The sequence below is a fragment of the Lissotriton helveticus genome, chromosome 1_2 (genome assembly GCF_964261635.1).
Source record: "Lissotriton helveticus chromosome 1_2, aLisHel1.1, whole genome shotgun sequence".
NCBI lineage: Eukaryota > Metazoa > Chordata > Amphibia > Caudata > Salamandridae > Lissotriton > Lissotriton helveticus.
In genome coordinates, this window is record NC_136058.1 from 143,661,988 (window position 1) to 143,679,032 (window position 17,045).

A 17,045-nucleotide genomic window follows, 5' to 3' on the forward strand; every position below is an offset into this window, starting at 1 on the left:
ATCCTTCGATCCTTGCCCGCTATCCTGCCAAGAACTTGCTTTGATTACTTATATAAAGATTCTTGTGAATATCCTTCCTGTGTGGTGTCTATCTGTAAGTAGTGTGATTGCTCTGCTGTTACGATTGTAGGAGAGAAGCCTCGCCAAGGAGGCCTCCCTACGGCGCTCGGCCTATTCCCAAAAGAGAGGTGGGTCTCGGGGCGGACAGTCAGACACCTTCTGTCTCCCCTGGGGTCGCCTTTCCAACATTGGTGGCAAGCGACGGGATCCGAGCCCGCGCAAATCGTACAGCGAGTAACACGTCACTACTGACAGAGACCCACAGCCACGATGACTACTAAGGAAGCCGGAACGACTGCAGAATTCCAGAAAGACCTGTTAGAGGAGTATACCCATAAAGAACTTAAACAATTTTGCAAAGACTTGGGTATCGCTACCACCGGACTAAGCACAAAGGACGATTTCAAAGAAGCGCTGCAAACCTGGGTGGGGACCAGAGAGACCCCACCCCAAACGAACGATGACATTGTCCGAGAAGTACCCGTGAGTACCGTCATAGCCCCCATAGAGGAAAGAACCGCCAACAGGGACCCGGGCCTCTCCCACGAAGACGCCCGGGAGCGAGAGAGGAGTCGGCTCCATGAACTAGAGCTCGCCCGACTCCGGCTGGACGGAGAACTCCAATTAGCAGAAAAGAAAATGGCCCTTGAACAACTGCGATTAGAGGGAGATCTGGAAGAAAGGCGGAGGCAAAGAGAATTGGAAGAAAAAAAACTTGCATACGAACACGAGCGTGGCCTCAAAGAACTAGAGATCAAAGCCAAAATCGAAGAGGCTGGCGCCGCGGTAGCCCGGAACCCTCCACCTCCTGCCGACCTAAAGGTCCACATCCCGAAGGATATCGTCAAGGAGTACTACAAGAATGACGATATCCAGCAATGGTTCAAGGCGTACGAAGTTGCCATGACCGCGCACCGCATTCCGCGAAAAGACTGGGGTGCGGGCTTATGGGGGAGATTCGTCAGCGAAGGAAGAGACACCCTGCTGGAGCTGGCCGACGACGTAATGTCCTCCTATGACCACATGAAGGACGCCCTGCTCGTCCGGTATGGCCTCACCCCCGAGATGTACCGGCAGAGATTCAGAGACTGCAAGAAAATCCCCGGTACCACGTGGGTCGAGTACGTGAACTTTTATAGCAGGGCCCTGGAAGGATGGATAAAGGGCAGCAAGGTGTCCACCTACGAGCAGCTGTTCGACCTCATCGTTTGGGAGCACCTCTCCAACATCTGCTTTGTCGAGCTCAGAGAGCATCTACTCGACAGCAAGCTAACCGAGCCCCGGAAACTCGCCGTCGAAGCGGATCGATGGGTAAGCACCCGGGTCCCCCGAACACCGATAGGAGAAACAGGGCAGAGCGGCCGGGGGCACCCCCGCCAGCGTGGAGGCGGAGGAGGACAGAACCAGAGCCGAAGCTTCCCGCCGGCCCCGGGCCGGGGCCCCCCTCAGGGGTCCCCCCGAATAACACTTCGCCGTCCCTGATCAGAGGAGGGACCCCCCCAGCACGGCCGGGGCCCCACCCGAACATTACTTGCCACAGATGCCAGCGGACCGGTCACTATGCCAGTGACCCCCTCTACCCCATGAACCAGCGTCCCGGCACCACTGGGCCTCCGACCCGCCAGTTCGCTGCTGCAGCCCTGGAAGAGGAGGGAGAAGAAGACGTGGAGGTCTACGAGGAAGATCAAACCGAGTATGAACCGGCCGCCATGGCCCTAGCCTGCCTGGGCAATAGAGACCTGGTCCCCCAGGCCCCGCTACCGAGCAACACTCGAAAATACCGTCGTGGGTACACATCAATGGATGACGGACCGAAGCCCTCCGAGACACGGGAGCCAGTGTGACGGCCGTCCGCTGCCACTTGGTGACCCCCGAACAGATCATCCCGAACGTACGATGCCCCGTGAGGGCCGCCGACAACTCCGAAACTCTATGCCAGCTGGCCCGAATTCCCTTCGAATGGGGGGGAGTGTTGGGCACCCTCAAGGTGACCGTCCGGGACGACGCCCCCGTGGACTGCCTCCTTGGGAACGACCTCGAGAGCTCTCCCTGAACCCAAGTCGAGCGGAGAGAGCACCTAGGAATGATGGGACTACCAGAGTGGGTCTGTGCGACGACCCGATCTATGGCGGCCCGAGCCCCGGCAGCGACCGAGGCCGCCCCGACCGAAGAGCCGGAGTGGCCCGAGCCACCACCCCCTGCCATCCATGAAGAATGCGACTCCGAGACCAGGCCATCGGAGCCCGGACACCACCACGAGCTCAGCGACATCCCCGAACTCGCCCAATGGCGCCAAGAGGGTGGTCCCACCCGAGAACAGTTTCGGCAGGAACAGAAGACCTGCCCTTCCCTCGAGGGGACCTGCCAACAAGCCGCTGCCCAAGCTACCGGGGACACCTCAGGGTCCCACTGGGTCTACTGGGACCACGACCTCCTATACAGTGAACAGAAAATTGCCGAGCTGGGGGCCAGCCGAATGCTAGTGGTTCCCCTGCGATTCAGAGACTTCCTTTTGAACCTGGCGCACGATGTGCCCCTTGCCGGGCACCTGGGGCAGGACAAAACGTACAGCCGCCTGGTGACCCATTTTTACTGGCCCAAAATGCGCAACGATGTACATAACCACTGCCGCACCTGCCCGACATGCCAAGCCAGCGGAAAGAGCGGGGGGAAGGTGAAGGCCCCGCTCCAACCTTTTCCAGTAGTGACCACCCCCTTCGAGCGAGTGGGAATAGACATTGTGGGGCCCCTGGACCCTCAAACCTCGCAAGGGCATCGCTTCATACTTGTCCTGGTGGACCACGCCACCCGCTATCCTGAGGCCGTCCCCCTCAGAACCATCACCGCTCCCGTGGTGGGGCGAGCCCTGATGGGGATCTTCTCCCGAGTAGGATTCCCTTGAGAGGTCGTGAGCGAACGGGGCACAAACTTTATATCGAAGTATATGCGGTCCCTGTGGCAACAGTGCGGGGTCACATATAAGTTCACCACCCCGTATCACCCCCAAGGGAATGGACTTGTGGAGCGGTTCAACCGGACACTCAAGGGGATGATCCAGGGCCTAGAAGAGCCACTACGACGCAAATGGGATGTCCTGCTGCCCTGCCTCCTGTTTGCCTATCGGGAGGTACCACAGAAATCCCTGGGGTTCAGCCCCTTTGAACTCTTGTACGGACACCCTGTCCGAGGTCCGCTCAGCCTGGTCAAAGAAGGCTGGGAAACTACAGTCCATGACGCACCACCGGATGTCTACCGGTATCTCCTGACCCTCCGAAACCAGACTCGGAAGTTCCGGGCCCTTGCGGAGGCCAACCTGGAGGCCAGTCAGGAGGACATGAAACGCTGGTATGACCAGAACTCCTCCTCCATCGAGTTCGAGCCGGGCCAGCGGGTCTGGGTCATGTCCCCGGTCGAACCATGTGCCCTCCAGGACAAATGGTCGGGGCCCTTCAAGGTGATCGAGCGCAAGAGCCCCGTCACGTACCTCGTGGACCTGGAGTCTCCTCGAAACCCCCTCCGGGTTCTGCACGCCAACCGGCTCAAACCTCATTTCGCCCGCACAGAACTGAGCCTGCTGCTAGCTACCGACGATGGGACCGAAGACGACTCCGAGCCCTTGCCCGACCTCCTAAAGTGCACTGAGAAGGACGGCTCCGTCGAAGGGATCTCTCTCTCCCCCGACCTGACCCCCGCACAGCGCCGAGACTGCCAAGAACTGTTGGGACAATTCACAGTTCTGTTCTCCCTCACCCCCGGGGTTACCCAATGGTGTGTCCACGATGTCGACACCGGGGACAGTCAGCCAGTACGACACCGGGCCTACCGGGTCCCCGACCGAGTTCGGGCCTGCATCCAGACGGAAGTTACCAAGATGCTGGCCCTGGGGGTGGTCGAACCCTCCGACAGTCCCTGGGCCAGCCCAGTTGTCCTGGTCCCCAAGGCCGCCGCACCTGGCACCCCGCCAGAACTCCGGTTTTGCGTCGACTACCGGGGACTGAATGCTGTTACAAGAACCGACGCACATCCCATCCCCCGGGCCGATGAACTGATCGACCGCCTGGGGGTCGCCAAGTACCTCAGTACCTTCGACCTCACTGCCGGGTATTGGCAGATCGGCCTCACCCCTGGCGCCCAGGAGCGATCAGCCTTCTCCACACCTGACGGCCACTTCCAGTTCAAAGTGATGCCCTTCGGCATGAAAAACGCCCCGGCCACCTTCCAGAGACTCGTAAACAAAGTACTGGCGGGGCTAGAAGAATTCAGTGCCGCCTACCTAGACGACATTGCGGTCTACAGCCTCCACTGGGCCGAGCACCTGAAACACCTCTGGGAAGTCCTGACAGCCCTCCGCCGGGCCGGGCTAACTGTGAAGGCCAGCAAATGCCAGATAGGCCAAGGGTCCGTGACCTATCTGGGACACCAAGTGGGGAGCGGCCAAGTGGCTCCCCTCCAACCCAAGATCGACGCCATCGTAGCCTGGGAGCCCCCGGTCAACCAGACCGCCGTCCGAGCCTTCCTGGGGCTCACTGGGTACTATCGCCGTTTTATCAAGAACTATGGGAGCATTGTGGGGCCCCTCACGGAACTGACCTCGAAGAACCGGCCACAGAAAGTGCAGTGGACACCCGCGGGTCAGGTGGCCTTCGAGACCTTGAAAGCAGCCATGTGTACCGCCCCTGTGCTCCAGGCCCCCGACTACAGCCGAGAGTTTGTAGTCCAGACCGACGCCTCGGAACACGGCATCGGGGCGGTCCTGTCGCAACTTGACTCCGAGGGAACTGACCATCCTGTGGCCTTCATCAGCCGGCGGCTGCTGGCCCGAGAACAGCGATGGAGCACCATCGAGAGAGAGGCCTTCGCTGTCGTGTGGGCCCTCAAGAAACTCAGGCCCTACCTCTTCGGCACCCACTTCCGGGTGCAGACTGACCACCGGCCCCTAAGGTGGCTGATGCACATGCGTGGCGAAAATCCGAAACTGTTGCGATGGTCCATCTCCCTCCAAGGCATGGATTTCATTGTGGAGCATCGCCCTGGCAGCGACCACGCCAACGCTGATGGCCTGTCCCGGTTTTTCCGCCTCGACGAAGAGAGCCCCCAGGAAGATGGGTGACTCTCCCCGCCTTCAGCTGGAGGGGACGTGTGTTGGACACGGCCTCGTGGCGTGGTCCGACCCCTTCCGCATGGAGGGCCCAGGACGACATCGGCCCTCCATTTACCTACTATCGACCCCCCTGACACTCACATTCACGAACCATCGGCGAGAGCAGCCTCCCCGGCCACCTACAACTCTCCCCCTCCCTAGTACCCCGGCGGAACCTGCTCGCCAACGCTGCCAGCCTGGCAACCTGACCAGGCCACCCTTTCCGGCCCGACTCCATCTTGGGGCCATCACGACCCGAACACGTGGCCGCAGCCCTCCCGGGCCCCGGCCCCAGCGAAGCCCCGACATTGAGGCACCAAGATCCTCCTAGGTGGTAAAGTGGCCACTCGACAAGATCCCGGAGGAGGAGAGTTTCGATGGGCCTCCAGCCGCCCCCGGACGCCTGGTATCGATCGCTCTCCGGACTCCCTGGGCGCTGGCTCCGCCCCCCTGCTGGGTGTCTGGACACCTTCATCCCGGCACCTCTGACCCCCAGGCGCGAGGGTCCGGACATCAAAGCCCTCCAGTCCTATATCTGGGCCAGCCCTGGATTAGGACGGGAGTTGTATCTGGAGTCGAAGCCCTGCTGACCTCGTCGCGGCTGATCCTGATCCGAACTCTTGCACCTGGAATCTTCGCGGCCCTGCTGACGCTGTCGCGGCCTGACCAAGCTGAACTATCTTCGAGGCCCTGCTGACGCTGTCGCGGCCTGACCAAGCGGAACCACCTTCGAGGCCCTGCTGACGCTGTCGCGGCCTGACCAAGCTGAACCACCTTCGAGGCCCTGCTGACGCTGTCGCGGCCTGACCAAGCTGAACTATCTTCGAAGCCCTGCTGACGCTGTCGCGGCCTGACCAAGCGGAACTATCTTCGAGGCCCTGCTGACGCTGTCGCGGCCTGACCAAGGTGAACTATCTTCGAGGCCCAGAACTTGCTTTGATTACTTATATAAAGATTCTTGTGAATATCCTTCCTGTGTGGTGTCTATCTGTAAGTAGTGTGATTGCTCTGCTGTTACGATTGTAGGAGAGAAGCCTCGCCAAGGAGGCCTCCCTACGGCGCTCGGCCTATTCCCAAAAGAGAGGTGGGTCTCGGGGCGGACAGTCAGACACCTTCTGTCTCCCCTGGGGTCGCCTTTCCAACACGCATAAACAATGCAGTCAACGTTCAGAAAGAAACTTTCAAAATTTTAAAAGAACTAAGTAAGAAGGATGAAAGGGTAGATATAGCGATAGACTGTAACACCTTTCAAGGTTACTTCCTTGAGAAAGTGGCAACCATTCTGTCAGACATTAAGAAGGATACTTCTAATATGTCTACTATTTTGCAGGCCCCCCAAACTCCCCCGAATTTTACCATTACCAGTTTTCCTAGTATAGATCCTACAACTCTTAGACAGTTCGTCAATTCAACCAAGTCAGGCTCCCCCGCAGACCTGTGTCCCCCTGGAATTTTTCGATTGGCGCTCCCCGCTCTGGAGGACCATATCATAGGCCTCTTAAACAACTCATTAGATACAGGCCTATTACCAGCTAGTTTCAAAGAGGCACGCGTCAAACCCTTGATAAAAAAACCAGGGGCTGATCCGGCCTGTTTGAAAAACTACAGGCCAATATCCCAGCTGCCTTTTCTGTCCAAGATCCTGGAACAGCATGTGTTAAAATCACTGTCATCTTTCCTGGAGTCACATCATCTACTCCAGGAGAGTCAAGCGGGGTTTCGTGCCCATCATAGCACCGAGTTAGTAATGCTCTCGGTGCTGGATGAGCTTAGATGCATGGCTGACAGTAAAAAACCAAGCGCCCTGATACTTTTAGATCTTTCAGCGGCGTTTGATACTGTCAGCCATGCCTTGCTCCTGGACAGGCTGGCCGCGTTCGGGATAAAAGGTCTGGCTTTCCAATGGTTAAAATCCTTTTTGTCAGGGAGGACTCGGAGGATCCAATTAGCGGATTGTGTTTCTGAGGCGGGTGTTCTGGAGTGTGGAGTCCCGCAAGGGTCCGCACTCTCACCACTTTTGTTCAATCTCTACCTGCAGCCACTGATAGACTCCCTGGCAAACATGGGCTGTAAATTTTTTAACTATGCCGATGACACTCAGCTGTTGCTGAGTATCGATAATACAATATCGGCTCAGTCCCTGGCCCAGAATATATTAAGGTTCACGGTGAGCTGGATGACGACAGATTTGCTAAAAATGAATCCCGATAAAACGGAGGTCCTAGTAGTTTCAACTGCCACCTCACCTTGGAATGACCTGTTTTGGCCCCAAGAGCTTGGACCTACCCCAAAACCATGCCCTAACGTAAAGAGCCTTGGTATTAAGATCGACCAGGAGCTCTCAATGACCAGCCAAGTATCCTCCGTCGTCGGAACTTGTACCAACCTGATTAGGCAGTTGCGCAAGCTAGTTCCCTTACTCTCCTTAAACATGCTCCGAACCATCGTCTCGGCAACAATAGTCTCTAGGATCGACTATGGGAACGCACTGTAGCTAGGTCTGCCAAAAAATCTGATTAACCGCCTGCAGGTCGTTCTGAATGATGCAGCACGGTTAATTTTCAGACTACCCAGACAGACCCACGCTTCCCCATTACTGCATAGGCTACATTGGCTCCCTATAAAGCAAAGAGTGAAATTTAAAAGCCTGTGCATTGCCCATAAGGCAATCCATGGGCACGCACCTGCCTATATAAAAGAAAGGCTCGAGGTCTACAATCCCAAACGAGCATTGAGATCTTCCAACTCCCAACTGCTGTCATGTCTGCGCTTCAAAATGGCAACTAAAGGCGGGAGATCCTTCTCAATCCAAGCCCCACAAATGTGGAATAAACTACTGGAGCCCCTTCGTAAAGAAACTAATCTCCTCCTCTTTAGGAAGTCTTTGAAAACACTTTTATTCAGAGACGCCTTCGGCTCTCTCTGAGTTACCTTGCTATAATCGGAATTCCTCTTACCTACCAAACTCTTGTTGCTGTATCTGTCAGAAGCGCCTAGAGACCTGATGGTGATTTGGCGCTATATAAAACCCAGATAACAATAACAATAACAATCTCAAATCTCTGATCCAGAACATTACGGTAAGTGAATTCTTTAGATCATTCTAAAATACTCTGTTCACAACAATCTGAAAGAGACACGTTAGTGATAGATTCCTTACCTTAGAATATCCCCAGGCGTCAGACTGGATCCGGAAATTTTTGCGTAGCAGTACCCTTGCGCGTCGGTAGGCGTCTGTGGCTCCGCATCCGTCGTGGGCGCCGTGATGACGTCGTCAGAGTACTTAGACGCCGCCTCCGCGTGCTGACATCAGTTCTTCTTTTTTACGCGCCAGCAGCGCCGATCCGGAAAAAGTGGTACCTTAGTCTTTTTTGACTAAACTTTTTTGATCTCTTTTGATCGTTCTTTTTCGAGTCTTCAACTCCGAACCGTGCCGGTAGGGATGCCAGGTTTCAAGCACTGTGGGGATTGCGACCGACTGATGTCGGTCACGGACCCTCACCGTCGGTGTCTCCACTGTCTCGGCGTCGACCACGACGATAAGACCTGTTCCGATTGCCGGTCCCTGACTTCGAAAGCTAGGCGGGAGCGGTCTCGCAAGCGACTCGAACTCCGGCAGTCGGCCCCGCGCCAAGAGAGGTCCCGGTCCGAACGGAGGTCGAGAGACCGGTCGCGGGAGCGGAGCCGCCATAGCTCCGGGAGTCGACATCACTCCTCTGGGTCGAAGTCATCAGGTAAGCACAAGAAGTCGAAGATTCGTCATCGCTCTTCCGACTCCCCCCGACGCTCGTGCGACGCGGCCGGGGGTTCAGGTGACACCGCCCATACAGCTCCCTCGGAGTCGCAGGCGGCGCGTCCGGCCCCATACCCTCCGGTCCCTGGCCCCGCGCGCGACGCAGGAGGAGATCAAGCGGTTCCTCATGGCCATGAGGTCCCTCACTCCCCCAGCGGGCTCCGCGGCGCCTTCGGGCCCAGCGGACCAGTCCGGGGGCCCTAGCGGGTCGGGGGCTTCGGCCCCGACGCCGTTGGGTGCTTCGGCTCCGCCGGCGCCTTTGGGCCCGGCGCCGCAGGCCCCCGCTGGATCCGGATCCGGGTCGTCGCCGGTGGACTTAACGACCTCCCCGGCCCCTCAGGTGTCACCCCCAGCGCCATCTTCGGGATACGCCGTCCCCGATGCCTCCCTCGGCCCGGTTCCGGCACCGCTTCAGACGCCGTTCGGAGAGTTAACTTTCCATGAACCGGCCCCATCATTTACTAACCCTGAGTACCAGGAGATGGGTGATGAGGAGGATTGGGAGGGGCCTGAGGACCCTCTGACACGTGAATGTCAGTCCCAGGAGGACTGGACAGGTGAACTTGGGGATGCCAGTGGTCTGGACACTTCGCCGGACACTGGCTTTGTCTCACCTCCTACCGTGGCTTCGGAGGAGGGGGTAACCTACAGTGTGGTGTTGATGAGGGCGGCCAAAGCCTTGGGCCTTGAGCTTCCCGTCGTGGCCGTGAGGACTAACCTCCTCACTGAGGTCCTTAAGCCGCAGTCATGCTCAGCCGAGCCTCTGCTGCCGTTTAACGAGGCCTTAACCGACGTTCTTTTGGGCACTTGGTCCAAGCCCGCTACAGGTTCGCCTGTAGATAGGAACGTGGCCAGACGCCACCGCCCGGCCCCGGGCGACCCTTGTTTCCTGTCCACCCACCCCACCCCTGAGAGCCTGGTGATCCAGGCCTCAAATTCCCAGACCGTATTCCCATCGGCTCTGCCTGACAGGGAATCCAAGAGGTATGAGCAATACCGCAAGAAGGTATTCTCCTCCCTCAGTTTGGGACTGCGGTCTTCCAACAACGCATGCCTCTTGGGCCGCTACACCCACTCCTTGTGGGACACAGTCGCGGACGTACTGCCAGAATGCCCGTTGGAGGTACGGGCTAAACTCGGCCAAGCCCTTGTGGAGGGCCGAGATGCGGCACATTATTCTATTCGGTTTGGACTGGATACCACTGGGCAGAGCGATGGCAATGACGGTGGCGATTCGTCGCCACGCCTGGTTGAGATCCGCCAACTTCTCAGCTGATGTCCAGAATACACTGATGGACATGCCGTTTGATGGCCGTCGCCTTTTTGGCGACAAGGCAGACCATGCGCTTGAGCGCTTTAAGGACTCCAGGGCTACGGCAAAGTCCTTAGGCCTCTCGGCCCCGCACCATCAATAGGCTGCCTTTCACTCCTTTCGTGGCCACGGAAGGGGTGTTCCCACACGTGCTGCCAGCCACGCGCCGCAAGGTAATACCCAACGCGGTGGCGGCCGTGGAAACCGCAGTGGCGGCGGTCGGGGTCAACGGCGAGGTCAGTCCACACCTTCCCCCGCGGCATCCGCCCCAAAACCCTCCTAGTCCGTGCTTTCAGGCCCATGTGTCGCCAGTGGGGGGCAGGGTTCGCCATCACCTCCTCCACGGGCACACTGTCACTTCGGACAGGTGGGTGCTGCAAATCGTCCGAAAGGGCTACTCCCTCCCCTTTGAGACGACCCCTCCAGCCATGCCACCGCAATACCACCGAGTATCGGGGGATCATTTGCGACTTCTGCAGGAGGAAGTTAGGGCCCTCTTGGCCAAGGGGGCCATCGAGCGCGTTCCTGGACCAGAAGTAGGGTGTGGTTGTTACTCCCACTACTTTCTGGTACCCAAGAAGGACAAAGGGGGCCTACACCCTATCTTGGAACTCCGGAACATCAACTGCTTCCTCCGGAAGGAGAGGTTCAAAATGCTGACACTGCCTCAGGTCCTTGCTGCCCTGGACCCAGAAGACTGGGTGGTAGCATTGGACTTGCAGGACGCTTATTTCCACATCCCCGTCCTGCCGGCCCACCGGCGCTACCTGCGGTTCACGGTTGGCCACGAGCACTTTCAGTTTACCGTGCTCCCCTTCGGCCTTACCAGCGCCCCACGGGTGTTCCCAAAGGTGATGGCGGTGTTCGCAGCTCATCTGCGCAGGTTAGGGGTTTCAGTCTTCCCCTACCTCGACGACTGGTTGTTGAAGGCGGGCTCGCCCCAAACAGTCGTCAGCCACCTCCAGACTACGGCAGACTTCCTGCACCAGCTGGGGTTCTCCCTCAATGTGCCGAAGTCACACCTGTGCCCCTCTCAGAAGCTCCTCTTCATCGGAGCGGTTCTGGACTCAGCGCAGTTTCGGGTTTATCCTCCCGAACAGCGGGTCCGGGATATTCAGGCTGTGATTCCACTCTTTCAGCCTTTATCCCGGGTCTCGGTCAGGTTGACGCTGCGGCTTCTGGGGCTGATGGCCTCCTGCATCCTACTGGTGCATCACGCCAGGTGGCGGATGCGGGCTCTGCAGTGGGACCTGAAGTTTCAGTGGGCCCAGCATCAGGGCAATCTGTCCGACCACGTCCTGATCTCGGAGGGCACTGCGAGACAGCTGCAGTGGTGGCTCACCGACCGCGATTGGGTCAGCGGCAGAACCCCTCTCCCTTCCCCAACTGGAGCACGTGGTTGTGACGGACGCGTCCCTCCAGGGCTCGGGAGGCCACATGGGAGAGGCGGAGATCAGAGGCCTCTGGTCTCCGGCGGAGGCCCGGCTCCATATCAACCTTTTGGAGTTGAGGGTGATTCGTCTAGCACTGAAGGCATTCCTCTCCTCTGTCCGGGGGAGTGTAGTGCAGGTGTTCATGGACAACACCACCGCCATGTGGTACTGCAACAAACAGGGCGGGGTGGGGTCGTGGACTCTTTGCCAGGAGGCTCTGCGCCTCTGGCAGTGGCTGGAACGCCAGGGCGTGACCCTGGTGGCTCAACACCTGGCAGGTTCTCTGAACGCCAGGGCGGACGAGCTCAGCCGTCGGTGCATGATGGATCACGAATGGCGTCTGAACTCGGACGTGGCGCAAGGCCTCTTTCAGCGATGGGGAGAGCCTTGGTTAGATCTATTCGCCACCAAAGAGAACGCGCAATGTCATCAGTTCTGCGCGTTGGAATATCCAAGGCGGCACTCGCTCGGAGACGCTTTTCGTCGCGAGTGGAGTTGCGGTCTGTTGTACGCCTTTCCGCCTATACCACTTCTGCCCAGAGTGCTGAAGAAGATCAAGCCCGACCGGGCCCAAGTCATCCTTGTGGCTCCGGACTGGGCACGAAGGTACTGGTATCCAGAGCTACTCAGTATGTCAGTCGATCCCCCGGTTCGTCTGCCTTTTCAGGAGGACCTTCTGTCGCAGCAGCAGGGGACGGTCCTCCACCCGAACCTGTCTAGTCTCCACCTCCATGCTTGGAGATTGAGCGGCGACAGTTGAGGCCATTTGACTTGCCTCCTGAAGTCTGTAATGTCATTCTGGCAGCCAGGCGACCCTCCACAAAGTCGGTATACGCCTGCAGGTGGAACAAATTTGTGGCATGGTGCACAGCAAAGGCTGTGGATCCTCTTGCCGCCTCTCTCTCTGAGGTTCTTCTCTTCCTTCTTTCTCTTGCCCAGCAGGGCCCTGCTCTGGGCACTATCAAGGGCTACCTTTCTGCCCTTTCAGCCTTTCTAAGGCTGCCTGATCAACCTTCTTTGTTCAAGTCCCCTATTGTAAATCGCTTTCTGAAGGGCATCACACACACGTTCCCTCCTGTTCCGTTTGTGATGCCTCAGTGGGACTTGAACCTTGTTCTTACGTTTCTGATGTGCGCTCCCTTTGAGCCACTTCACAACTGTCCTCTCCGCCTTCTTACTTTGAAGACTGCTTTCCTGGTTGCCATCACCTCTGCCAGGAGAGTGAGTGAGCTCCAGGCCCTTTCTTGTACTCCTCCTTTCCTTTCTGTCCATCCGGACAAGGTTGTGTTGCGTACTAAGCCATCTTTCCTGCCCAAGGTTGTCACGGCCTTCCACATCGGGCAGTCTATCACCTTGCCCACCTTCTTTCCGACACCGCATCCCTCTAAAGAGTAGGAGCGGCTCCACCATCTGGACCCGAAACGTGCACTTTCATTCTACTTGGATCGCACACGCCAGTTCCGGGTGGATGACCAACTCTTTGTTGGTTACGTGGGCGCTAAGAAAGGGTGAAGCGGTGCACAAGAGGACCATCTCTCGGTGGATCATCTTGTGTATCCAGGCATGTTATTCCTTGGCTAAAAAGGAGCCCCCTGTTGGATTGCGGGCTCATTCCACTCGAACCACGGCAACTACAACTGCCCTGTGCCGGGGAGTGCCCTTGCAGGACATTTGCCAGGCGGCTACGTGGGCCTCGCTGCACACGTTTGCAAGACACTACTGCCTGGACAGTCAAGTCCGGAGGGATGGCTTCTTTGGCCGTTCCGTCCTCCAGGACTTTCTGGTGTGATTATTGGTTCGCAGACCCACCACCGGGGTTGGTATTGCTGGGGTATCTATTCTAACGTAAGGAATCTATCACTAACGTGTCTCTTTCAGATGCACAAGTTACTACTTGTGTAACGATATATCTGTAAGAGACATTAGTTAGTGATAGATTCCTTACCGACCCACCCATCCTCCCCGTTCTGCGAACCGATATCTAGGGTTAAGGTCATCCCCTTTCAGGGCCCTAGTTTCAATGGCACCAGTGTTGGTTTTTAACATGGCTCAGTGCTTCTGGTGCGGAAAAGCTGTGTCTAAGAACTGACGTCAGCACGCGGAGGCGGCGTCTAAGTTCCCCAGACGACATCATCACGGCGTCGACGACGGACGCGGAGCCGCAGACGATGCCTACCGACGCGCAAGGGTACTGCTACGCAAAAATTTCCGGATCCAGTCTGACGCCTGGGGATATTCTAAGGTGAGGAATCTATCACTAACTAATGTCTCTTACAGATATATCGTTACACAAGTAGTAACTTGTGCAACGCGCACTAACTCTTGTACATGCAAAGAACTATCCAGAGAACTGTCTGACAAACCTGCAGAACCATTCCTACAGTGACATCATTGATCTACATTATCCTTAAAATTCTCTGTTCACAACTCACTTACTCCACACAGGCATTTAATTTTGTGAATCGCAAAAGTGCCTTGTACGTGAGGCCTTTACACACCTTTTGCTAGTGGGATACGCTAGATGCACCATGGGATAGACTACCTTACATCATTCCTTATGTTAGACCGTCTTCTTTATGAAGCCACACAAAAGAAGGCAACAGAATGGTAGGCAACAACAACATCAAAATATAAAGAAGAGTAAAATAAGTAAAAGCAACATAATTAAGGAAACAAGGCAGTGAGTACTCGAGCTTCTCTTTACCCATACCAACATACACATTCCACAGTGTTACTTCTATTCAGTAAGATTGCTGAGCACATGCTGTAGTGACGTACATAATGACCTGCGAGTAATACTTAAGCCACTTTGCTGGTGCCTTTCAGCGTTTCACCCTTTCATGTATCATTAAATGACTATCAGTGGGGTAATAGAAGCTATATTGCGCAAAGTTCATGACACAATGCCATATGTGGTGCAAGCTATATAACACCATATCATTATTCAGGTTAACATAAGCAAATTATTTTGAACCTGTTCGTTTAAGGCTACCACTTTCAAATGTTACCAGCCGCCTCTGCCTTTGTCTTTGCTATTAGTGACGTCCCAGACTAAGATGATGGTACTGTGCACTGTGTGGAAAATACTGCATGGTCTGATGCCTAATTACCTTTCGAAATATTTTACTCTAACAATACCACAGAGATGGGTTCATCTGCAGCTGATTCAAAATTTGCTATCCATAAGTGGCACTTTTTTAAAGATGGTAGTGATATGCAAGCACTTGTGGGCAGCTGGGGTCGTGTTATTGATCCAGTTGCTAGTATCACTTTGTTCCATCTCAAGTTTTCTTGGTTTTCAGCATGAGCTTTAAAGTTGATTACCTCAGCCAGGAATATTTTTTTCTACCTTTTTAGAGTTTATTTATTCTTTTTTGAAACGTGTTACTCCATGGATGCTTATTAAGCGTGCTTACTTCAGCGACTGACCTCATGATTTCTTTACAAGCGATATTAAACAGGTGCAGTGTATTAAAAGAATAGGTGACATGCTTGCTCAAAGAGCTGGCTTTTGAGCATACCTTTCAACAGTCAGAACTCCAAGATCCCTAATAGGCAGCAGAAAGCATTCCATTTCAGGCCACAGAAAATTAAAATGTATGTCCACTCTGCCTAGTTGGTCTGAATCTTCACGCACCGGGTAACATGTTTTTTGCTGTCTGCAGTGCTTTCTGAGGTTTATACATTTTAAAACTTGGAAAAATGGAAAGAATTGAGCCCAGATGGCAATGTGTACTATACAGAGTGATTTAATTGTGTGTGTTCCTTTAATAATAGCTGTTGCTTATTGGAAGAAATTATGTGAGCGGCTGCATTTTGGAGTTGTTGCAACTTATCAAGCAAATAGCTGCGTACATTAGTTAAGACTTGACAGGAGAGTGCATAGGAGATAACTAACACGGTTTGTTTCTGCTGAAAAATGAGGACTGTAAAGCTCTTACTTAACAAATGATTAGATGATAAAATCACTTGCAAATGATAAAGATCCGTTCACATAGAGTAGCTGAGAGGGTTAATTCTGCCATCACAGGCACCTGATAGTTATCGTTCTCTTTTATATATTGTTAACACAATATTACCTTTATGTGTGTACTGCTCGCTTACCCTCGAGGCTGCCTCTTGACGTTCTTGACAAATAACAGTTGCTTATTGTTATGGAACTGATTGTAATTACCGGTATCCACTTATAAGGACTGTGCTCCCACCTAGTATCATATCTGTGCAAAAGTCCATGTGTGTCAAACACTGACAGTTACCACCGAACAGTAGTGAAATTGTCATTCATCGTCATTTATTTTTGGAAAACTCAATAAAAATTACTTGAAATAAATAAAATAAAAAGTCCATATGTGTGGCCTTAGGAGTCCTGTTTCTACAGCCAAGAGGTGTTCCCTAAGCAGTAGTGCCCAACAAAACAGTGGATATAAAAAGCAGGACATTTAATAACGTAAACAGGAAAGCCTCACATCAACCTGAAAGAGTTCCTTTTTTATGATTATTTGAACACTTATCACAGTACATCATAGCCTGTTTTCCATTGTATAGTGTGCCATTCTGAGATCTATCAGCATTATAACCGCACTGTCGTCTAAAAACGCTTTTGTGGCAAAATCCACGGTAACGCTTTAACTTTTCATTCATACCTCTGCTCTGCCGTCCTCTGCTGAGCAGTATTTCCACTGCATCCCTCAAGGAATAACTAAAACGGGCCTGGAGGAGGTACAGCATAACCAGGAGTATATAAAGCTCCACTGGCCCCTGATAAACAGAAGCCATTCCTGGACCCCCTTAAAATGAAAGTGGTATAGCAGATTGTAGCTGCACACTAGACCAATCTGTGCAAAGAGCAGTGAGTGTAGGAGGAGGCCCAGCAAATGCTGTCACTGGCCCATTATCATTCTTTCTGTATGTGATAATTAGGCCAACATACAGAATGATAATGGGCCGATGGCAGCCTCTGCTGGGTCAGGGAGGGGCTGCTGCAGGCCACTGATCACGGCCAAGTGCGAGCTGGCCCCTGCAGTGAGAGTTACAGAACTCTCAGGCTGCTTGCAGAGGGCAGCTCGCTGGAATTACGGACAAAAGGCGTCCGTGAAAGACGTGTTCACGGACAACGGACAAGAGGCCCAAATTACGGGCAGTCCGTGAAATTTACGGACTGTTGGTCACCCTAGCAGCAAGCCCTGCATGGCGCAGTTCGGCAGAGCTGTCCCCTGCATATCTCGCTCTCTGTGCCTTTCCACCGGATCGGGGGCGAAGGTGTTTTGGTCCCGACTGTCTCAGGATCACGGCGTCCTGACAGTTTAC

The 17,045-nt window shown here is 54.8% G+C and overlaps 1 protein-coding gene across 4 annotated transcripts in view; it reads left to right on the top strand.

Moving 5' to 3' along the window:
* Positions 1-17,045, top strand: part of USP24 (ubiquitin specific peptidase 24) — a 2,099,319-nt gene that overhangs the window by 707,709 nt on the left and 1,374,565 nt on the right. The window lies entirely within an intron of this gene.